Source organism: Delphinapterus leucas, chromosome 2 (assembly GCF_059928025.1).
Source record: "Delphinapterus leucas isolate spDelLeu-1000000601 "Yukka" chromosome 2, BTC_Dleu_Yukka2, whole genome shotgun sequence".
Taxonomy (NCBI): Eukaryota; Metazoa; Chordata; class Mammalia; order Artiodactyla; family Monodontidae; genus Delphinapterus; species Delphinapterus leucas.
In genome coordinates this window covers 139,677,616-139,701,943 of record NC_143130.1, presented here as the reverse complement: position 1 = coordinate 139,701,943, position 24,328 = coordinate 139,677,616, and the positions used below count along the sequence as shown (strand labels likewise).

The 24,328-nt window shown below is 40.5% G+C and overlaps 1 pseudogene; it reads right to left on the bottom strand.

Moving 5' to 3' along the window:
• Positions 1-16,727: 16,727 nt before the first annotated feature.
• LOC111173274 (E3 ubiquitin-protein ligase RBX1 pseudogene) lies at positions 16,728-17,245 on the bottom strand (annotated as a pseudogene).
• Between the last annotated feature and the right edge of the window lie 7,083 nt (positions 17,246-24,328).

Sequence of the window (24,328 nt, the reverse complement as noted above, 5' to 3'; positions counted from 1 at the left end):
GAGACTTCCTGCTGGAAGGCCTTGTTTTTCTCACATTTTCCATGGATGGTACTTCTAAATTTTCTCACCCAGGACTTGATTCATCTCACAGCTTTTGCCAAATGTGTGATTCATCTTGTACTTCCTGAATTTTGTTGCCAGGTAGGAGAGGAGCAAAAGCAATTGCCAACCTTGAAGAACTTCTCAAGTTTCCTCCAAAACAACACCAGTCTTTAAATGATCAGCTTTCATTGATTTAGTGAATTTCTGCCACTGTTACTTAAAATACATCATTTTAAACATATTTTGCAAAATACTGTAGATTGCAGTATATAATTTCAAATTGTCAAATGAAGCTAACAAAATATTCAAACACTTCTGAAGTCTTTACAGGAAATACCTCTCGTTTCTTCTACTTTAGAGATGGGTGACAAACTAGTGTCATGGTGCAACACAACAGAAGTAGAAGGAGCACAGGTTAGTTGTTTCGTATCTGGCTTGGGATTCAGCATTTATTGCTTTAAAAAGATGGAATCATTGAAAAGGACACTCTATTCACTTATTTACTTTCACTTTACAGAAAGCAGAGAAACTTCTATTAATAGAGTTTATATGATATTTTCTTAGGAACAACTGACATTTTTATATGGTTAACCATGGCCTGAATTCCAGGGACAGGGTCTTGCCCTCCCTCTTTGTTTCCCTGCTATCTTGTTATGATTTTCTTCAGCTTAGCACTTCTATATTTTTTTCTTCACTGGGACTTTGAAGGCACAGAAAGCCTTTGCTCACTTAATATTAAACCTGATGTCTATCTTAAAAATGTTAAAGATAACATATTTATACTCTTATTTCTAGTCCCATCGATTTAGCCAGTATTTCAAGCCTCTCTGTATAAACGGGACATTAGCTACCCTTACCATCCTTGATCTTCCCTCCCCACTTCCCCCTTCCACCTGCTGGAAGTGATGCCCTTATATTGATAGTATATAGGCTTACAAATTTTATGTTACAAGTCTCCACAGATGTTCACATCCTTTGGAAAGGAAAAAATAAAGAAGCAAATGATTGGTGAAGTGAAAGGAGACTAGATTGCTTGTCAGGTACCTTGGGCTGGGTTTTTTTTGTTTGTTTGTTTGTTTTCCTTACTTGTTTCTACTTGCTGTTTCTTTCTCCTATTGCCTGGCAATTGTCTACTCATCTTTCTGGTCTGAGCTGATCTGCATTTCTTCAAGACGGACATTTCTAACACCATATCTTTTTTTAACATCTTTATTGGAGTATACTTGCTTTACTATGGTGTGTTAGCTTCTGCTTTATAACAAAGTGAATCAGTTATACATATACATATGTTCCCATATCTCTTCCCTCTTGCGTCTCCCTCCCACCCTCCCTATCCCACCCCTCTAGGTGCTCACAAAGCACCGAGCTGATCTCCCTGTGCTATGCGGCTGCTTCCCACTAGCTACCTATTTTATATTTGGTAGCTAACACCATATCTTAATTTTGACCACTACTCTTATACGAATTGTTCTCCCTTAGAGCACCCACCACGCATTATCATTACATGTTTGCTTGGGTTCAGTTTCTACTATCCTTCCCCCTAAACTATAAGCTCCACAAGACAGGGATCCTATCTATTCTGCTCACCATTGTAAACCTAGTGCCTAGCTTAATGTCTAGCATCCAAAAAATATGCATTGAATGAATTAATTTTTGGTCTCAGTTTAAAACTGAGACTTGAAATATTAATGGTACTTAGCTGGTTCAGGGTTGATATTGAGAACATTACAGCTGATGCAACAATGTCTACTCCATCCCCTTGGTCACCATGTCACGGCAATACAGTTTGGGAAATTGGCCTCTGCTTCCAGGATACATACAAATGGTCTAAGCCACATTAGTAATCCCATACCCCTTGTCACAGATGACATACTTCTAGTGACAATTACTTGTTCAGCAGTAGAGAGCCCATGGCCTAAGTTGCCTCAGTTTTGAGGGGGAAGAAATGTTGTTCCACAGTTGGGTAAAAACAGTTACTCTCTCTTCAGCCAGATGTGAAAGAGGAAGCATGTTGCCATATCTTATACCTATGAAAGTTTATAGAATTTTTTAAAAAATTGTACAATACAAATTTATTCTATGGCATTTTCCTCATTGAGGGTATTTTAAATAGGTTAAAATACATCAATATTTTATGAAAAATAAACTCCTAGTAGAAGAATTTAGATAATACCAGTAATTGCATGATTTGATGCTGAATATTCATTCTTTTTCATTTCAAACATCATTTTTATAAAAGTAACATAAAAAAGATAAGGATTGCTGCATTCTTCATATATCCTGTGTCTTACAAATTTTAAATCAACTTGTTCTTTTCTCAACTATACATGGTAGCAGTATTTGCTCCTGGTTTCTTGAATGAGAATAGTATCAATTTTCTGTTTCTTAACAGTGATATTTAGGTCTTCTTTCTCTGATTCTTCAAGAAAATCCTTCATGCTGAGTTTGAATAGTAATCGAGGGTCTGGTCCAGAAAGTGGTGGGCAATAACAGATCTCTCTAATTTTGAAAGCCTGAGGGATAAGTCTATGGAAGTGCTCAGCTTGATTTCCATGAGAAGGGTGCGTGGATGGATAATGACCATGGAGGCTATCTTCAAATTCCACCTGCTGTCAAACACTGAACTGGCTCTCAGGTCCACACAAGCCTTTGCAGCAAGCTGTGGTCCAATTTTGTCAACTTCAGCCTCTAATGTTGTACTATACGGTCTATCAAGAATATATTCCTGCAATTTAAACTATATCCACTGGCCCCAAAGTGTCAAACTATCCCAAGGACAAATGGCCCAAATCATTGTAAGAAAAATCAGACCTAGGAAATCCCATAAATGAACCAAAAACAGCCTTTTCTACTGCTTGCCTAAATACTGCATGCGCTAGTTCATGGCCCAGAAGGATGAAACAGAGGCTGTGGATGTCACAGCAGAGAGCATAAAGAACCTGGGTCTTTTCTGTTTTTTTTTTTTGCGGTACACGGGCCTCTCACTGTTGCGGCCTCTCCCGTTGCGGAGCACAGGCTCTGGACGCGCAGGCTCAGCGGCCATGGCTCACGGGCCTAGCCGCTCCGCGGCAGGTGGGATCTTCCCGGACCGGGGCACGAACCCGTGTCCCCTGCATTGGCAGGCGGACTCTCAACCACTGCGCCACCAGGGAAGCCCAAGAACCTGGGTCTTTGATGATATCTATGAGACACCACATCAGTAAGTTCTGATACCTGACCTGTTTCAGAGAAGGGAGAGAATATTCCAGACATAGAGAACTGGTGAGGAAGGGCCACATATTTGAGAGACAGGAAGAGACTGTTGTGACTGGATTATTAAGCTGTGAAGAGCTTCCTGAGATGAAGCTAGAATGGTGAGGAGGGACCAAGTCATACAGAGGCTTGTAGTCAGTCTAAGTACCAGTTCAGAATTCAACCACTGGAACTGAGCAAATTCCAACTCTCCTGTTTCCAGCTGGGTAACCTTGGGAAAGCTGCTTAACCTCCTCTCTGAACCTCAGTTTCCTCCCTTGTAAATGAATGGCAGCATATAAACTTCTCCACAGTGTTCTTGGGAAGAGTAAATGAAATATTGCAAAGAACCTAGGAGTTTGATAAATGAGCCAAATAAATGAAATAGAAAGCAGTAACAGTTACTATTGCTTTGGGGAAGAACTTACGTGAGATTATGATATTAACGAGAATGATTTTGGGCACTAAGTTTAAGCAGAGAACATCATGATGCATTTCCATTTTACAAAGTTCCTTCAGCCTGCAAAGTGGCCACACTAGAGAGTGGCAGGCGTAGAGGTGGGAGACCAGATAGCAGAGGTTATTGCATATTTCAGGCAAAGATATCAGAGGTTTAGACTAAGAGAGAGGAAGCAAAGATGGAGAAAAATAGGTTAGAATTACTCAGGAGTAGAACTGGCAGAATGTGAAAATTGATTGAATATGAGGGGTGAGGTAGAGGGAAGAGATACAGCTGACTCAGAAGTTTCAGACTTGGTGCATTTATTAAGCCAGGGAACCCTGTAGGAGGAATGGGTTGTATGTGAGTGCCTGGGTGAGTAGGGGGAGGAGTAGATAACTTTAGTTTTGGACTTGATGAGTATAAGCTACTTATGAGCCATGCAGAGGGAGATACTCAGTCAGCAGTTGAATATACATAGCTAGCCTTTAGAGGAGAGGTCTGGTCTAGAGATATAATTTTGATTGTCAACATATAAATGGTCACTGGCGCCACGGGGATGGATGAAAATTGGGAAGAGGAAAAACAACCAGATACTAGAGGAAATCCAAAGATTAAAGGCCAGTCAGTGAGTCAGAAATGAGCTTGGTTGCAAATATTAGACCAACCCAGACTGGCTTGAACAATAGAGGGTTATGACATAAGAACAACCAGTGGCAACATGGGCTTTAATTAGATTCATCAGTTTAATTGCGTCACCAAGTTCTCACTTTTCTCCCACTTCTCGGTGTTGCCTCATGTGGTGTTAGCTTCCTTCTAAGGCTGAGTCCTTCTGCAGTCTCAGGATGGCTGCCTACAATTTCGAAGGCTACATGCATCTTTTTCCATACTGAAAGGGAGAGTGGGTCTGCTACTTTCTCAGAGAAGGAGGAGGCTTCCCCCTCTGAAGTCCCCAGGGAAAGCTCTCCTTTCATTGGCTAGAGTTGGGTCACATGTCTATCTCTGAGCCAAAATTTGGTAAACTTGAGAATGGGATTATGGTGATTAATTTGAACCATGTACAACCCACACAAACGTTGAGAGTGAAGTTAGGTTCTCTACTGCTCATTGGTTGTGAGCCTGAGGCTTGCCTATCTGGACAACACTGGTTCAGTTATCAAAATAAAGGAGCCTGGATATTAAGGAGGTAATCATAGTGCCCACCAGAATCAAGGAGTGAAACAGACTGAGAGACAGACGGCTTGTGGATTCTGAAGGAAATGAGGAGAGGACAACGTCATCTTCATGTTTTAGGATGGAAGGGATGGTCTTCTGGGGTGGATACTGCTGAGACACCAAGTAAGGTGAGAAGAGAAAGGGAACTTTCTCTGCTGAGCTTAGTAAGGGGTGGTTATAGGGGCAGGTGGGGAGACAAACAGATGAGAGTTAAGGGAGGTGAGGAAATGGAAGGAGAAAGTGCAGACATCCTTTTGAGAAGATAAGGTAGTAGAGACATAAAGAAGAATGGAGGGAGCATTTCTGTCCACTGCTCATACATTTTCTTGTTTTGAAGATGACAGAGTCTCCAGCATATTTAAGTGCTTATTGAAATAATCTATCACAGAGGGATAGGCTTTATATGAGTGGGATGGCGCACTTTAAATATGTGCTAGGATACTTTAGGTTGCTGGACCAGTATCCCTTGATATTTTGTCTGACAGATTCTGCAATGACTGTGAGGGTTCTTAGTCACAGCAAAGATACATTTGTCTGACAGGCGTGTGAAGAGTCCAAGAGTCTCAAGTGTGCTCTGGCGCATTGGGAGAGAAACACCTGTGTAGGGTATTCAGGAGGTGAGAGAGAGGGGCTCCTAGCATGGGTGAAGGAATTGACTTTGGGAAGGAGGCATGCCTCCTCCTTTGTGATGGGAAGAGAAGAAAATGGGTTTGATCATGCAAAGTTGAGGAGTTCTCACCTGGTGATTTATATTTTACCTAAACAAGGGGGCAACTGCTGTTGAGAGATGAGGGAGAAAGGGGCTCAGGTTTGAGGAACATGGACAAGGTCTGAGAATGAGATGACTGGAGAAACAGAGTAAGATTCTTGGGCTATGGTACCTTCACATGAGAAGTTAGAGACCTTGAATTGATAACACGACAGATTTTCCTGGCTGTGTGATTTTCTTCAGCAATATTCATTTGCCCGTGTTCAGGAACGGGGAAGTTGAATAGTTAGATTCATCCCAGGTTGTTTGGTTAGGGTCTAGTGAAAAGATGAAAGGTCAGTAGGATTAGGGGAATAAATAAGAAGAGTGATAGAAACGAAGGGCCCTGGAATCTAAGCTTGATATTGAGAAAGTGAAAACAAGGAGGAGAAGCTAGAGAGTCAATTGATGGAGGTCTCAGTGTAGTTAAAACACGGCTGCAACGGTAGATTTATGAGCAAGCAGGAAGGATGGGCAAGAGGCTAAGAAGAAAATAAAAGTGCTTAAATTCATGATTTTGGTGGTAGAGAAACTTCAGCTATTGACAGTATTCTGTGCATGACTCATAGCGATGGGCTCAAGCGAGGTGGTGACAAAGGTTCATTGGAGATGAGGAATGTCAGAAAAGACCTGTCTGCTAAAGGGCCATCTTTGGATGTTGAAGACCCCCAAGAGGATGACACGGAGACAGACACAAATATTTCAAGTGCTCATGACCAAGGCTGGCTCTGAATAACATAACAGTAATGGAACGATCACCGAATCCAAAGTCCAGAGAACTGAGTTTTCATCCCATCATGGTCGCTGACTACCTAAGTAACTTTGCGCAAGGAGCTTAATGCCCCCAGGTCTTCATTTCCTCATAGAACATGAAGGAATTATGATCTCTAAGATTACTTCCAGGGGTAAATATACTACTATTCTATGATTTCATTATATTAAAATGTTGGGCTTGAGTGATTCACTCTTCTCTCAAGTTCTGGGCAGACTGAGAAATAGATGTAGGAATAAGAAACCTATTAAAATAACAGCACGATTACTGGTAAGGCCAGACTGGAGAGTGTACCTTGGACTAGGATCCAAGAGTTCCTTCTATTGCCTTGAATTACATCTACCCACCTGGTCCTGGTGAAGCAGCTAGACAAGCACTGGCCTTTAGCTGCAGGGACAGGTCCTTCCCCAGTGGGCTCACAACGTGGAAGGGAGGTGGGCACCAGCAGTGGCAGAGAGAACAAGAGGCCACAGGTGGGCAATGGTTGCTGCCTAACAGAGGGCAGGTCTGCTTATTAGTTTTGGTCACTTTCCTCCCTAGAAAGAATGAATAGAGGAAATGAGGGTGAAAGCTTTCTTTGATTTAGTGGAATTGTCTCTTTTATCATCTGAGGCAGGAACTTGGGGAAAAGAAGAAAATGTTTCCTCCTTTATGACACATGGATTAACAACCAAAATTATAGTTTTAAGTTACATCTACGCAGTTGTCCTTATGTATAAGAGATATGCAGAGTTAACATGGAAAAGATTTTCTCGAATGATGCTAGAGTTCCAAGAACAATTTTCCATAATTTTCCAAATGTTCCATTTGTAACTTGGAGTCAAGTCAGAATTATGAGGTTTCTAAGCAACATAACCAGAGACAGTAAACAGGGTTTGAGTCACTGTAAAATAAATTAAAACAAACAGCTCTCCTTTTGTCCTAGCTTTACCCAGGTCAGCTGAGGTGTGGATTTAATTTCTGTGACCCACGTTGGTGACGTTAACAACTGCAACAAGCATGATAAAAAGTGGGCTGCAAGCCAGTGAGAAAAATGCAATGAGTGTTCAATCACAGTTCTCTGGCCACCAAATCTCTTTTTTTTTTCACTTTTTGTTTTATTTTGGAGTACAGTTGATTGACAATGGTGTGTTAGTATCAGCTGTACAATAAAGTGATTCAGTTATACATATACATGTATCTCTTGTTTTTCAAATTCTTTTCTCAGTTAGGTTGTTACAGGCCGCCAGCTCTCATTTTTTTTGCGGTACGCGGGCCTCTCACTGTTGTGGCCTCTCCCGTTGCGGAGCACAGGCTCCGGATGCGCAGGCCCAGCGGCCATGGCTCACGCGCCCAGCCGCTCTGCAGTATGTGGGATCCTTCTGGACCGGGGCACGTCCCCTGCACTGGCAGGCGGACTCTCAACCACTGTGCCACCAGGGAAGCCCTCCACCAGCTCTCTTACATGGTATTCTGTTAAGCTGACATCCTTGTTACTCCTGGTTCTGAGACTTTAGTACGGGGACCCTGTAAAGCAACTAGCCAAATGGACTATAAATCCTAGAACAACACAGCGGCTACCTCTGTACAATGGGGGATACCACACAGGCCCTGCCTCTCTCGTAGAAGTAGGCAGGCACTTTAAGGGTGACAACAGAGGGATATCAGGAAAGTTCTATTAGGAAACCATAATTCAAAAAGAGACATGTACCACAATGTTCATTGCATCACTATTTACAATAGCCAGGACATGGAAGCAACCTAAATGTCCATCAACAGATGAACGGATAAAGAAGATGTGGCACATATATACAATGGAATATTACTCAGCCATAAAAAAAACGAAATTGAGTTATTTGTAATGAGGTGGATGGACCTAGAGTCTGTCATAGAGAGTGAAGTAAGTCAGAAAGAGAAAAACAAATACCGTATGCTAACGCACATATATGGAATCTAGAAAAACAGTACTGATGAACCTAATGGCAGGGCAGGAATAAAGATGCAGACATAGAGAATGGACTTCAGGACACGAAGGGGAAGGGGAAGCTGGGATGAAGTGAGAGTAGCATTGACATGTATACACTACCAAATGTGAAATGGATGGCTAGTGGGAAGCAGCTGCATAGCACGGGGAGATCAGCTTGATGATCTAGAGGAGTGGAATAGGGAGGGTGGGAGGGAAGCTCAAGAGGGAGGGGATATGGGGATATAGGTATACATACAGCAGATCCACTTTGTTGTACAGCAGAAACTAACACAACATTGTAAAGCAATTATACTCCAATAAAGATATAAAAAATTTTGAGTTTGTTACTTAGGAGAATTTACATATTAAGTTGTTAATCTCTAAAATCTTAGTGTGAATTAGGCTTGGCAAATCCCATCCCACAGGATAGCTAGCTGAGAGCAGGCTCCCCAAGAACAGAGCAGGACAACATGCATTTTGAACTGCTGGGGCATGGGAATGGCTAAGGGGGATGAGGGGCAAGGTTTAGGAATGACAGCCCTGAGGGAGGAAGCACCACAGGGAAACCAGGAGATGGGTACTAACCAAATAAGCGAGATGGTGCTGCCTGAGCAGCGAGGAGGACATCAGTGATCGCCTCCACTTTTCTCAACCTCTGCGTAAAGTCAGCTTAGCTCCCTGCAAACGCCCAGAAGAGCACCATGCCCACCCATGTTAGAGATGGACACCAGAGGTGGAAACTCTGCTCTGCAGCAGCCTCCACCCCTACACCAGTGCTGGCCTCAGTACTGTTCAGAGGCTCGGTTTAAACACACGCACACACACACACACTTGCAAAGCAACAACCATGAGAACAAGTGAAATAGAAATAACAATGACCCCAATTTAAGTATTAATATAAAATGGAAACTCCCTAGAATACCAAGTGGCAAATATGCCACTCGATCATCATTGATTGAGTGATTTCAGAACCAAAGTACGAATTATTCTTTTTCACTAAAATCAGTGCATGCCCCCTCCCGGTACTCCCTTCTGACCTCAACTTGGGGAAGCTGCCCTTTTTATCTTGTTCTACGAAGTGCTGCCAAGTGGAGAGAACAGAGAGGCTGGGAAACTGGAAAACCCCAGTTAACTGGAGCTCAAGTAATTAGAGCTTCTATGTAAATGGATACTTTCTTCAGTAGTTTTCAAAAAACTACAAAAGAGCCATGATACATGGATTTGAGCATTTCAAAAAAACATTCCCAGGGCAAGTTAAAATCTGGTGTGAACGAGTAGATGACTGTGCAACATATTTTCTGTGGAGTTGGAGGCATGAATCCCCTTCTTCATCAACACTCCTCTCCAGACGATACTCTGGGCTCTGCTGAGGGATAGCGGAATCAGCAGGGTGAGACTAGTTCCCTTAGTGCACTGAAACGTGACTCAGAGGCCATGTAAGTTTTAGAATTATTGTTACTTAAATAATTTAACTATATTAAGTTCCTTGACATATTATACATACATATATAATATTAAATTCCTTATAATTTAAAAGGGATTTTTAAAATTCACCATGCCCTGCTTACCGAGGCCGGAAAGTGGGCTCACTGAGTCTAATGATTTTTTTTAATAAATTTATTTATTCATTTATTTATTTTTGACTGCCTTGGGTCTTTGTTGCTGAGTGCAGGCTTTCTCTAGTGGCGAGCGGGGGCTACTCTTCGTTACGGTGCGCAGGCTTCTTATTGCGGTGGCTTCTCTTGTTGCGGAGCACAGGCTCTAGGCACGCGGGCTTCAGTAGTTGTGGCACGAGGGCTCAGTAGTTGTGGCTCACGGGCTCTAAATCGCTGGCTCAGTAGTTGTGGTGCACGGGCTTAGTTGCTCTGCGGCATGTGGGATCTTCCTGGACCAGGGCTCGAATCCGTGTCCCCTGCACTGGCAGGCGGATTCTTAACCACTGTGCCACCAGGGAAGTCCGAGTCTAATGATTTTATAAAGTGTTCTCCAGCTTTTTACATAAAGTCATGAGAGAGAGAGAGAGAGAGAGAGAGAGAGAGAGGGAATTCGCCAGCATTTTCTAAAGAATCCTTTACCTAACCCTGAGGTAACCACGATATTCTATTCTCCAAGCACTTCAGCTAATTGTAGTTTTATTGTACAAATCAAACAAAATATTTCTTTTATTCAGCTTAGCACGGCTGCCGCACATGCATGATGTATTCATTTCCAGGACACTGGGAAGTCTCAGGAGACTAAACTGGCAGGCTGCAGAGAGAAAATTAGTGGTGCTGAATTTCGATGTCACTAAATTTTCTGAGTTACTTAATCTCATCTCTCAAATAGGCAAATCATCACTCTCTTTCGATGACTCATGCAGGAAATCAAACCTCTTTGCTTCAGTTCAGTTTGTATTTTCCTCAATTTAATTATCTTAGTCACATGTAGTCCTATTCCCAGACCAGTCCCTGTTGTAGTATTTAATTAACATGGTCATCGACAAGAAAGGTCTTGGCTGTGCTGGAGGTTTTCTGTTAGATTCTAAGTTCCCCAGAGAATGGGTTTGAACCAAGCATTCGGGGTTGATTTCCATCTTTTTTTTATTTTGACAACTTACTTTGTACTTTTATTTATATATACTTAAAGTGTGTTAAGGAAGTAGGAAGAGGACCTACAGCTACCGGCAGAAACTGTGGAAGCTTAATTAGTTGTAATATTTATTTATGTTTTCCCCCTGAATTGTTTTTTCTCCAAGATTTGTTAATAGGGAGCTACTGGAAGTCCAGCCCAGGAATCTTTGTGGTGTGGAAAGCACAAGCCCCAGAAGCTTTCCCTATCTTTCACAAAACTTCAAGCCCATTGATAAGGTGATGCTGGGTGTCCAGAAAGAGAGAGAGAATGTTCTTGAGAGATCAGGTGGAGACACACAGGAGAGATTACTGAGGACTGGGAAGGGATGAAGGACTGGGGATCCTGCACATTCCTCTCTGCCCATCTGTGGAGTCACAAGGGGACTGGTATGTGGCTTCCAAGAAGGGGTCCAGGGAAGTGGCCACAACAGGGAAGGCTGCATGGTGCATGCAGGGAGGCAGGCCCCAGATGGTGGACCAGGATTTAAACACCTTGCACTGTCGAGACAGGTTGTGGAGAACGTAAAGAGAGAAGGGATCTCCCTGCCGGTCCCCTTTTACTCCTGGCCCTGGCTCTTGTCCCCTACCCCACCCGACTCTATGGAGAGCCTACTACTTACAGGAAACTTACTCTGCCCTCATGGTCAGTTCAAGTCTTATCTCCTCTGATAAGTCTGTTCCATTCACTCTAGTCCATTTATTCAGCTCATCCTTAGAACTGCTCCCACATTTACAGATAGCCCCACACATTCGAGAAGCTTTTGATGATCGATTGTCCTAAAGTCTTCTCTCATTCCTTCATTGCACAGATACTGAAGTCCTGCTGGGTGTGCCATGGTCTGTTCTCGGGGTGAGACAGAATAACAGCTCTCGCTCTTTAATGTGTATCAGGCTCTTGCCCCAATCTACTGATAAGTCACGAGGAGGAAAGAGTCACAGACCCTTACGCGGGCACAGCTCTCAGACCACTCTTCAAGGAGAAGTGGTACATTGCAAACCCCCCAGAACACACCGGAATATCTGCGTAATTAAGGAAGGATGGTCCACAGATGTCAGGCAGGATTCTATAAACCGCTAATCTCGGGCATAGTGAGATCTCAGGCTTTTTTCTATCTTAAAATTTGTATTTTGTTATAATTGCTAAAGACACATGCATGTAAATATTGATTTTTGATGTATTTCCTTTGACCTTAGAGTTGAGTTTAGAATTCTCCTACAGCTCAGTAAAAAGGCTGGTAGTAATTTCTGAGGTGCTTATAAAGCACATGTCGCTTCATGTACAAGGAGTGTTCTTTCTTGCTCCAACCTGAATGTATCCAGTGGTTAAAGGAACTTTTTTATACTCAGGAGACAGGAGTTGGCATATCCATTAAGGCTAAATATCTCCCCAGGCCTAAATGAGATATTGGTTTGAAAATCTGGCTTTCTTGCCAATAGAAAGATAAAGCATAGAAGTAAATTAAAAGTGGGTGGTCTTTCTAAAATTACTTGCATTTTTTGAAGAATTTTTCCCCACAATATTGAAAGCCAAACATGTCCCTGGAGAGAGGGTTCTTGGATCCACAAGGAATAGTGAGGAGAGAACAGTAGATTGATGGTTTCTAAGGAAAGCAATTATCTTACATTTGGTATTAGAATCACTAGTTCAGACCAATACTTATGAACCACTCTTCCTGTTGATTATCATTTTGTGAGGCAGAGATCACAACCATGGAATTAGGAATTGACTTATTTTTCTTACAATGGTGTGCCAGTAGTAAAGTCTGGAAGAAGCAGGGTATTGGGAAAGAGATATTTTTAATCATTTACATGGTAAAGAAATAATTATGGGTCTCAAATAGACCCTAGAGGGATACCAGATGTTACTAGTAATTGAGAGGAAACCTGGCTGCGTATGTATGTGAAATAGTATCTCTCCTTGCCAATGCCACCCTTGGCAACTGAGGATTCAAAGAGAAAAATCAGGGCTTCCAAAGCTTCACCTGCAAGTTGGCATGTAGTATTTTGTTTAAAAAAAAGGGAGAGGGAACTAAAGTATAAAAAGACTCTCTCTTCCATTATGCCTACATTTTATATGGCAGAAAGTTTCCTACTAAGTAAATAAAGCTAGGATTGACATCTCATTCCAAAAAAAAAAAAAAAGTCAATTGCTTGAGGCTATATGCAAAAAAAAAGATTTTTGTCCTTTCTTGGAAAGCTGACCCAAGACAAACTGCATCCTTCATTGACAGACACCAGATGAAAGGACCCTAGAAGAATGGCAAGGATAATTGTATTATGTCAATTTTATTCTAACTTTACAAAATAAGTGATATTTTATAGCCACATTTTGGGTCCTTGTGCTTCCTTTGGCTCTATGTAAATTAAACCACATTAGAGAATTCATGGGACCCTCATTTTTAGAGTGTTATCCTGTCATGTGTTTTTAGGTTTTCTCCATGACATGAGAATTTGACTTGAAGAGGTACACTTTTCAGAATTTTGTTTCTCAAGTTATACATATCCTTGAAGATACTGTTCCTTGATAGGGACAGAAATGGAGGTGTTCTGGGTTTCCCTTTAAGCAGGATGAATGATAGGGCTGACACAGTGGATGCAGCGGAGTCAGGGAAATGCCAGCCCTTCTGGAATGTGCCATTCCTGTCCTGGCATAATAACACTAGGTTTTCTTGTGAGATCTTGTCACACTTCTGTCTCTGTCGGGTGGCATGATGATGTCTTAATCTTTGTAGATTTCTCACAGATGCTCCTCTTGTTTCAGCCAAAAGCCATTATTTAAGTTTATTATGTTAATGACTGAGAACTAACTTCCAAAAATTGAACTAGACAATAATAAAAATTAGCACAAGGCCAGATGATATTAACTAAAAACAGTATGAGTCACAGAGCACAGAGGTAAATTAAGTTTTGTGAATTTGGAGACCCCAAATAGAAAACAAACACACTTCATTTGCTTGGGGAAAAAGAGGAGGAAAGAGAAAATTTTGCATTGTTGTAATTATTTGTTAATATGAAATAGTGGATTTCAACCATCATGGGACTGCTAACATACCACACATAAGGCAAATTCCAAGACAGTCTGGTTAGGGACTGAAGACTTGCTGTCTTCAAAACGTATTACAAACCATTTATTTCTATATGCTGCCCAATGCATGCTCACATCAGCTAAAGATATAACCAGCTGGCCAAACAATAAAATACTTGTGTGCTACATAGTGTTCTCTAGGGACCTGTTTAGTCATTTGAGGTTTGTCCTTACCTGACACTGCTAACAAGTCTTCTATCCCTATCCCTATATTGTGTCTTTGTGTACCAAGGTGGATTCTTACCTGGTTATTAATGATGAGTCTCACTATGGTCTACACTACATTATGAAATTATATTTTATTTTTAATCTTTCCTTCAAATCAATATTTGTAACCAATATGAGAAAATCTGTGATTTTTTTCCTCCATTTCAAATCTTGGCTTTTAAGTAGCTGGTCAAAGGTAAACTATATACATTTATAAAACCATCAAATTATTCTTTCCCTTTCTATCATTTGTGGTCTCTTTTTTTTAAGTCTTGCTTTTATGAACAGTTTGCGCAACAGGCACAGAGCAGACTCCATGAACCTGGTTCTGTTTTTCATTATATACTACAGGCAGGGCTAGAAGACATGCCAAAACTAAATAAATAAAATGGCGATCACCCCCAAACCCGTTGGCAAGGCATTAACTTAGGGAACCTATACAATAAGTTTCACTATCCTCGAAATAATTCAGGTGAGATTGCCTGTCTCCTTCTATACTTGCCGGTTACCATTTTTTATCTTAAAATCCATTTTATCCTGTCTGCATGATCATGTTGCAGGACTAAACTGGTGGGCCTAAAGTCCAAGCCCGTGAAGGGAAGCTGTGCCTGGGAAACTGACCTTTCCTTCCCTTGTCTCACAGTAAACATTCAGAAATGTGCTGGGGTTGTTTTGTATCTGTTCCTTCACCTGGTGAACAGGCTGTGCTCAGAGCAGTTGGCAGCAGGTGGGAAAGAATGGTGGGAGTGAGGGTGGGCAGAGGAATGAAGAGAAGCTTCCTCTGCCTGGTGGAATCCTCCTCGCTCAGTGCTGCTGCTGATCCTTGTGGGAATCTGGGAGCTGAACCTTTGTTTGAGAGCATGCTGGCTTGTCTCTGGCTTTGTGTAACCACCTGCATACATTTCTGTCCGCTTTGCCATTAAAACGCTTTACATGTTTTAACTGGGTCTATTGGAATTTTCAGTTGGATGAAGAGGGCATAGGTACTATCCTGGTACCCAAGGAAAAGTCCCAAAGCATTACAGTTTGTATGAGATAATCTACTTAGTTGTATATTAGCCTGTGCTTCTGTATCCTGTCGTTTGACCCTAAATTCTAAAGTACAATTGAACTGACTTATACCTGTATGTACCATATTAATAAATATAGGCGATGTGCCTTGTTACAAATGTTGATAAAAACAAGACCATAATGTAGCACCATATGAGGCCTGAAAGTCTCTGCATGATTAATGTTAACAAACAAGAACGAACAATTTCACACGTAAAAGAACTTGCTCTATTACCATTTCTTTCCAGAAGAAGTATGGAACAAGGCAGGTGACCCTGTAAGTCACTGGACACTGGGTAAATATTGTTGCCTTTCAGGATAGCCTATCTCTGTCTGAATTCTAGACTACCACAAGTGTAAAGCACACATTTATTTTAGTATTCTTCCGTATTTTAAGTAAAGCTACTACAATCTGACTTATTCATGGCAATGGGGCAGGACAGAGCCATTCTCTAACACTCAGAACATGATAAGATCTGCCCATAGAATGTGCTCAATGAAATAAAGTCTGAGCTGAACTAGATGCAAGCATATGCAAAGTAAAATGTTATTGGCTTCATTACTAGCTTCAGCTAAGTGAATGGAACAAATTGAAGGGTTTTTTTATTTTTAAAATAAATAAATAAATTTATTTATTTATTTTTAATTTATTTTTGGCTGTTGGGTCTTCAGGCTTCCTGTAGTTGCGGTGAGCCGGGGCTACTCTTCGTGGTGGTGCGTGGGCTTCTCATTGCAGTGGCTTCTGTTGTTGCCGACACGGGCTCTAGGTGTGCGGGCTTCAGGAGTTGTGGCACGTGGGCTCAGTAGTTGTGGCTCGCGGGCTCTAGAGCACAGGCTCGGTAGTTGTGGTGCACAGGCTTAGTTGCTCCGCTGCATGTGGGATCTTCCCAGACCAGGGCTCAAGCCCGTGTCCCCTGCATTGGCAGGTGGATGCTTAACCACTGCGCCATCAGGGAAGTCCCCAAATTGAAGTCTTAAGACTTTTTTTTTTTTTTTTTAAAAGCTTGCGAGTGCTTCACGTATACTTGGATGGCTGCTTTCAGTTCCTTTTTCAGTGAACCAAATTTTTGTTTGATATAAACTTATGGTTTATTTTTTTACCTCTTGTTCTTAAGCTTACAGGTTTTCTGAAATTATTTGGGGGCTCCTTGGTTTGGGAGTAGGGATGAATAGAATTTTAGGGGTGAACCCCCTGCCTGGTTCTAACCAGAGCAGCTTTGATCTTTCTCATCTATTGAAGTTCCATGTAATGCTTTCCTGTTGGGGAGAGGGAGATTTTCACTGCTTAAAAACGTTGTTGAAAAGAGTTTGTAGAGAGCATTGTGCTAAAAAAAAAAAAAAAACCCAAAACCTGTGTAGTTAAAGTAAACCATCATACAATGCATTTTTTTTTCTAGAATCCAACTGGATTTTATTTGACACAGAATACAATATGGGTGCAGGAATAGCAAACTGAAAAGACAACGCAGAAAAAACACGGTTCTACCTAATTTATAATTAAGTAACAGGAGGGCAAGTCATTAAATGGCTAACGAAACAGTTGAGCTTGATGGAAGAATTCTTTTTCTAGTGCCCATACTTTTGGAATTCCCACTCTCTGTTGTCCAACGGACACACCTGCTGTGTTTTGAGCCAGCGGGAGATGCAGTGGAAGTGAAAAGCATGGTTACAGACTCCCCACGCAACGGTGCACTCTTCAGAAGTAGCAGACGCCTGGCTGGCTTGACACTCTATGCAAAGATCCATAATGTGGTTCCGGCAGATGGCACAGTTACCAATCACAATACCCCAGGCCCAGAGGGCTACCGCATTCCACTTTTTCACTTCAAAGCGCTTCTTGCCCGCGCCACTGTTCGTCGTGCAGCTCGGGGTATCCACATCCATTGCTGCCGCCATTTTGGAAACACACGCTCCGTTGCCCGGCTACTTACAATGCATTTTCATAAAGGGAGTTAATACTTCTTAAGGCCCATGGAGATGAGCCAAAGGTAGTAAGGTGTATAACCAAGGGACACAAAGCTGAGAGGACCTGAATGATGAAGGCAGCGAAGGTGTTTGGGAAAGCAGCTCACAGGTGGGGAAACCTGCCGCTGTCATGCGTGGAAAGTCCACAGGGAGGTCTGAACGCTGGCAATGATGATCTTGATTGACTGTCATCTCTAAAGAGATGACTGCGTGATTTCACTTGAAATCAGTCAAAATGTGATATAGAACCTAAAGCACTCCTTAAGTCCACCATTAGGTTTACGCCAGAATCTGATTTATTTGACCTGTAGATTACAATTCAAGGATTGCTGCTTTGGGGGAGGGTCTTTGTGTTAATGACAGAAAATATCAATTTGTATGCTTTATTCTCAGATTTAAAGGGAATAATTTGGGATTGAAAAAGACACTTTAAGAATGGATTTCTAGCTACTAATAAACTATCCTAGGGCAAACTGTTAGGCCACACTTTTTTTTTTTTAAGTCAAAACCAAAGGAACATCTTTGTTTATTGGATGATAAAGTGGTACATTCCCCTTTTACCTGTTCTTACAAGGAAGGCCATTAAATTGTTTTACAGACAGACTTGCCCAGCAGGTTCCTATATGGGAACACACACTAAGAAATATTTAAATCATCACATGGAGAGAAAGAGGCAGCATGAAATGATTGCCAAGGAAGACTGATGTGTTGGGTCTAGTGGAGTGAAGACAGGAACCCGTCCTGCCCCACAGGGTAGCTTCCAGCTCTGGCCTGATGCCTTAGACCAAAAACAGGGTCCCAGGGACATATGGTGTCATCATCAAGGGGCCACTCTGCTAAGGGAAGATGTAGACTCAAACCATTTAGTTGAAACCTTAAAAGGAGATGTGAACTTATTTTGTACCTCCAAACTGGTAAAATGGGACCTAACAGTTGTCATTTCTTTTTTTTTTTTTTTTTACAAATAAGGGGACAAAATTAGCCAAGTACACATACAAAGAAGATGTTGAGATAAAGTGTTATAAAATGAGATGAAGTGGTGTAATAAAAGTCAAGAATGATTAAGATTAGGAAAAAACCCTCAATAATTATAAAAATAAAACAACCAGATTAAAAATATGGAGATTGTATGAATAGCAATAAAAATAATTAGTTTAAGGAATATTTCAGATAGTATTTCATTATATATCCTTCTAGATTCTCCATAAAAATGGTATAACACCACACATAGTTGTTTGCAAGTTGTTTAACTTAAAATTTTACCAGATGTATATTTTAACATCAACAAATATAGATCTACATCATCTCTTTTAAAGGTGGTATAGGATTCCATTGTATGCTGTAGTGACAGATTTCACATCCTGATTGTAAGGATCTAACTTGGGGGCTGGGACTATGATGGTGAACAGGAGTCTGTCTGTAAGTGGGAATTTTCCTCTACAGATGCTTTTCCTCTTGCTGTAAAAAAACAGTAACCAAGACCATACACATATTCAGAGTTAAGATCATGAGAATTCTCATGAATTAAAAGATAGTTTTGTGAAGGTCAGCAGGACCCAGGCAGAAGAATATTCTAATTTATTATTAGACTTGTCTCCCTATGTTAGATAAAACAGTTGAGCCAATGTTAGTTTGACCTACTCCTCTCTTCCTGAGTCTTAAAGTGAAATATATACCAAAGAGAGTTAATGCCCCTGTTCCTTCTGATGTAATAGCTTTGAACTGGGATAAAAAGCTATCAGTTCTGGTGGACAGAAATCTGGGGAGTCACTATAAATGCTGCAAGCTCTGGATACACTGGGGCTGTTGCAGTCAGTATTATCTTTATCCTACTTGGATGAAACCCTGCTCAAACTTTTCCTTCTAGATCATTCTAAGTTGAAAATCTTGTGAACTTTTGTAGATGACCTATGACCCAGGAGGAGAAAAACACATTAATTCTGAAGGGGAATATATCTGAATCCATGAAAGTCTTTCACTAAAACAAAAGTGAGAGGGTTGGGAGGGGTGGGGAATGTCACTGGCAATAGCCGTAGCTTTCATTTTGTTCTAAAAAGAAGAAAATTAGAATTATTTTTCTTTTTAAATGTCTGATGGTAAAAAGACCTTAAAACAGTTGAATTATTCAGTGGGTCTAAAGAAAATTAAAACAGGCTGGATGCATCATAATTCATTTAGCCAATTCTTTATAAATAGACTTTTAGTTTATTTCTGGCTCTTTTTAGTTTCTAGGCCTGCAAGCACACTTGTACATATATCTTGTCATATTTATTTGATTACACCCTTATGGTAATTGCCTTAAAAAGCAGTTGCTGAGTAAGAGTTTATAAAACTTTAAGGTTTTTTGATGCATACTGTTAAGTTGCCTGCCAAAAAGATAATAATTTATACCTCCACAAAAGTATATGACAATAGTTGTTTTCTTAATATCGTCACCAATACTACCTATTACCATTATATTAAAAAGAATTTTTAAAAATTTGTCTAATCTGAAATGTGAAAAATGGTATATCATTTTTTTAAAGATTACTCCTCAGAACAGTGATTGTGATCATTATTATGCTAGCATTAATTTAGGACTTACTGTGTGGCCAACCACTGTGATAATCAAGCATCTTATTTTCTTCTCAGAATAGTGCAATGAGGTAGGTGCTATTAATTCATATATTTACTGACCAGTTATAATTTTTCTCGCTGAATCTCTGTTTGTGTCTTTTGCCTATTTTGGGGGGAGAGGGGTGTAGAAATGTACCTTAAACACCAAGGAAATCAACCTTTTCCATATAATCTCCTTTTCTGGGGGATATGTTTTCACTGGTATTTCTATTGGTCAAAAATAATTGATAATTCAGAAAGCATGGGAAAAACCCTGACATTGAATACAAACAGAAACAAATGAACCTCGACATGTATCAAAACAATAACATAACTGCACAGAGCAAAAATAATTAATCCAAGTGACTTTTGAATACAGTGCTTTGATGTACACCCTTAGTGGAATATATTCCAAGGACAAAAAGGACTTAAAGAAATATTAAACATTACTTAATAGTAGTAGAGATATTGATGTAGTCATTCTGAAATTATTTGTGCATATTTTAGAACTGAGCAAATGAGGATGGATGGATAGATAGGTACTTATATTGATATTGATGGGAAGCAGGCTCTTACTGAAAGATTAAGGTGGTACAAACATAACGTGGGACAAGGAGATGAAGAATCTTGTAGTGTTTGATTGGAATTGGAAGTATGAGTATGAACTTATGATTCATATGTAGTAGTCTTGCTTCTCTAAGCCCCCACCAAACTTGTAAACATGCTCCAACAGGAAGTAGGCTGCACAAACAAGCTGTTTGTTCCCCAAGAAACGTTTACTCTCCAGTGCCCTTCAGATGTGGCTGCAGGGGCCAGTGGGCAAGGAATTACCTCCCAGAACTAGGAGTCTTAGACACTAGGGGGTTCCTCTCAGAGCTAAATCAGGGACTTGCTCCATCACCAGGACAGGGATCCTCATGATTGGTGAACAGAAGGACTTGATTACTGCTATGGAAATGGTGACTGTGCTGTGTTTCCTCCTTTTCCCTTTTCTGTTCCAAATCTATCACTGTTGGTAGGAATAGAACTTTTCTTAGACTGTAGGCAATCAGACCAAGAGGAGCCACATAATGGAGAGAAATGCTCATCACCAAGAGATCTGGACTATGAACTTGATCATATCTTGGATGGGACTTTGGGAGTATCTTCTGTGGGCAAAAGGAAAGTAAGTCATGTGCACTTGGATATTTGGGTAGCTAAAGGGGTAGTCTGTGGAATAGACTGCTTTCTAGCTGTCCCTAATACCAATTCTCCTTCCTCTATAATAAGAGAGATCTTGAATTTTCTCGAAGTCCCAGCATCCCTTGCACCTAGATATGGCCAGGAGACTAAGTTCTGGACAATGGTATATAAATGGTGGTGGTGTGTGTAAATTTAGGCTTGTGCCTTTTTTTTCTACCTTGCTTCAACTGTGGATAAGGTGGTGAGCCATCATGGGCCATGAGAATAAGCGGAGCGTCCTAGAGATGGTACAACCATGTAGAAGGAGTCTGGGTCCCTGAATGACCTCATGGAGTAAATCTGTTAAGCCAGGATTGCACCATTTACTTCCAGTCTGGTGAACAAGAGAAAAATTAACTTCTAACTAACTTATTCAAGGTACTGTTATTTTGGATCTCTGTTATGTACAGCTGAACCTATATTCCAATTTACATATGTAAGATTATATATTAGTGATTTTGCCATGCTACAGTTCTGAGATGTATAGAAATAAAACTATTTTTTTGCATAAATTTTTTGTTGAGAAAGAAAAGTATTAGTTAAAACACAGTTTCTAAGCTCACAAGTTCATCACCCTAGTCACTAAAAAAAAAAAACGACCCACAGTTTAATTTATAATAACATCTTAGATGAACTGATTAGGGATTCATCTCGAAATGAGAAACATATATATCTTTTCATTTTTCATGCAAAAACAGTTATGCATATTCTTTCAAACAGAAGTTTGAAAAAATGTTTGTTTGTACTCCTTTTATAAATGGAAGCTTTATATTCTCAAGTATTTTAATTGGTGACTTGGAAGGTATCTTTTCCAAACAGAAACATTTTTTGAAGCCTAGAGACATTCAAACACCTTCTAAAAACCCAGATGGTTTACATTAAAGCCACAAATTCAGAGTTACAAGTTTAGAGTTCTTTTAGAAAGCTCAAGAACTTTTTTTTTTTAAGAACTTATTTTTAAAAGGAGACAAACAACATAACATACACATAGAAAATATAAATTATTGAACATGATAGCTTACATATAACTAATGAAGACATGGAACTTTTCCCCCTTAATCATGAGATTTAAAAATCAACCTTTTCTGTCATATCTTGAACAAACTGACATTCTTCTAATTGTATACATAAAGAAGCTCTTTGGCATCAGGTTGGGACAGCTTCACTTTTTTGCCAAGGAACTTTGGACAATCTTTTAGATTCAACTGAGAATCCCTACAAGTTCTTAGCTGAGATTTTTTTTTAAAGGGCTTTGTTATTTTCTCATACAGCAAAAATAAGAAATCCATTGGATTTCAGTTAATGTACTCCCTTGGATCTCAAGTTCATGCCTAAAAATGAACAACCAAAATTATCACTGGAACACCAATTTGTATTTTTGAGGATCCATAATATTTACAGTCACATCAAATAGGTTAAACTATGGCTGTGTACTTGCTATTCACAAAGGAGTAGAAAAACACAGATGACTCAAACTAAACATTAAGCTTTCTTGGCCAGGGGTGGGGTGCAGTGTGTGTGTGTGTGTGTGTGTGTGTGTGTGTGTGTGTGTGTGTGTGTGTGTGTGTGTGTGTGTGTGTGTGTGTGTGTGTGTGTGTGTGTGTGTGTGTGTGTGTGTGTGTGTGTGTGTGTGTGTGTGTGTGTGTGTGTGTGTGTGTGTGATCAATTCAAACACAGAAAGAAGACAATCAAAATGGGAGCTTTGTCAAGGATTTCACTGTGTACAGACCAAGTCCCTACCTAAGGTTTCATTTCTAGTCAGTAGGTCCACTTGAGAAGGTGAGTCAGGGATGGCAGACAGGTACACAGGTCTAGAGAATTCAGAAATTGGGCATCAGTTATTGTGCAGATATGATCCTAATTCCCAGCTGACTTCACAGAGCACGACTGGCTATATCTCATTTCACATGGTAAGATACACTCAACACTGTGCATTTATATTTAATCTTTATCCTATTCATCTTTTTTTCCTGGGACTGTGTCTAGCAGGTTTAGTTATAAAAACATGGGCAGCATGATCCTGGACCTGAGTTAGACAGATGGCAGGCAGCTTCACTGAAAGCCTACATAAAGCTTTCAAAGGGCCTCTTATCTTAGAGCTTGGCATCAGGAGATATAGCAATGAGAATTCTGTCCTAGGGCTCATTATATTTGTCACAGTCCTTTTGAGTCGATACCAAAACATACAGATGCATTTAAATACAAATGTAAATAAAAAATAAGCACAATTTTATACCCTTCCTTTTCTACTTTACACATCCATATACTTTTCCATGTCTTATATAGATTTACCACATTTTTAAAAGTCTGCTAGATTCCCTTTACTAACAAACATTATTGATTAGGCTGTTTTAATTTCTCACCATTATTAACAATGTTCCTGGTAAGAGCACCCCTTCCCAAGCTTTAACTATTTTATCAAAATATGAGAGATAGCCACAGATAAGGACTTTCTATATAGATGCAGATGTGGCATGGCACAACTCCAGGGGTTGCCATTAACACTAGAGTCTCTGTAGATGGTGGGCTCTGGAGTCGAGTCATGCACAGTCTCCCAGGCTGTATGTGATGGCCTTGGCTACAGAATTCTATATCCTCTTAGGAAGATAACCTCTCTCCCAGCTCCTGGGGCAATGTCCCCACTCCCACTTCTCCAACATTCTTCCTTTGACTCTTCTAAGATTCCTGACTAGTATCAAGGAGGACACCAAAATTAAATTGATTTTCCACCTTCCCTAAGACTAAGGAAGACTAAGAAGATTAAGAGACCAAGAAACCACTAGGATGAATTCCATCATTTGTCAATTCCCTAAATCTCTGTTCCCCTCCAACTCTGACTCTGTGAGAAGCTCAACCCTCTGAGCTCGTTCCTCATCACTCTGACCCTTGCCTAGTAGAATGCCTTACTAAGACCTAGGAATGACCCCAGCTAGAGGCAATACTTGGTGGGGTTACAGTTGCTGTTCATATGTTGGGGTGATGCCATGAAATTGAGCATAAGTAATTAAGTTGGGAAGTGAACACGGAAAATACTGGAAAGGAAGTGAAAAATTGAGATTGAGAATTGAAGGAAGGCTGTCAAGGATACGTTTTCAAGCATGTGGGCAACTGAGGCTCAATCCCACTGAGGAACTTGGGAGACCATACAGGCCATGTGTAAGGGTCATCCTCTCTGAGGGGTGAGGAAGCTGGAGGATTTATTCA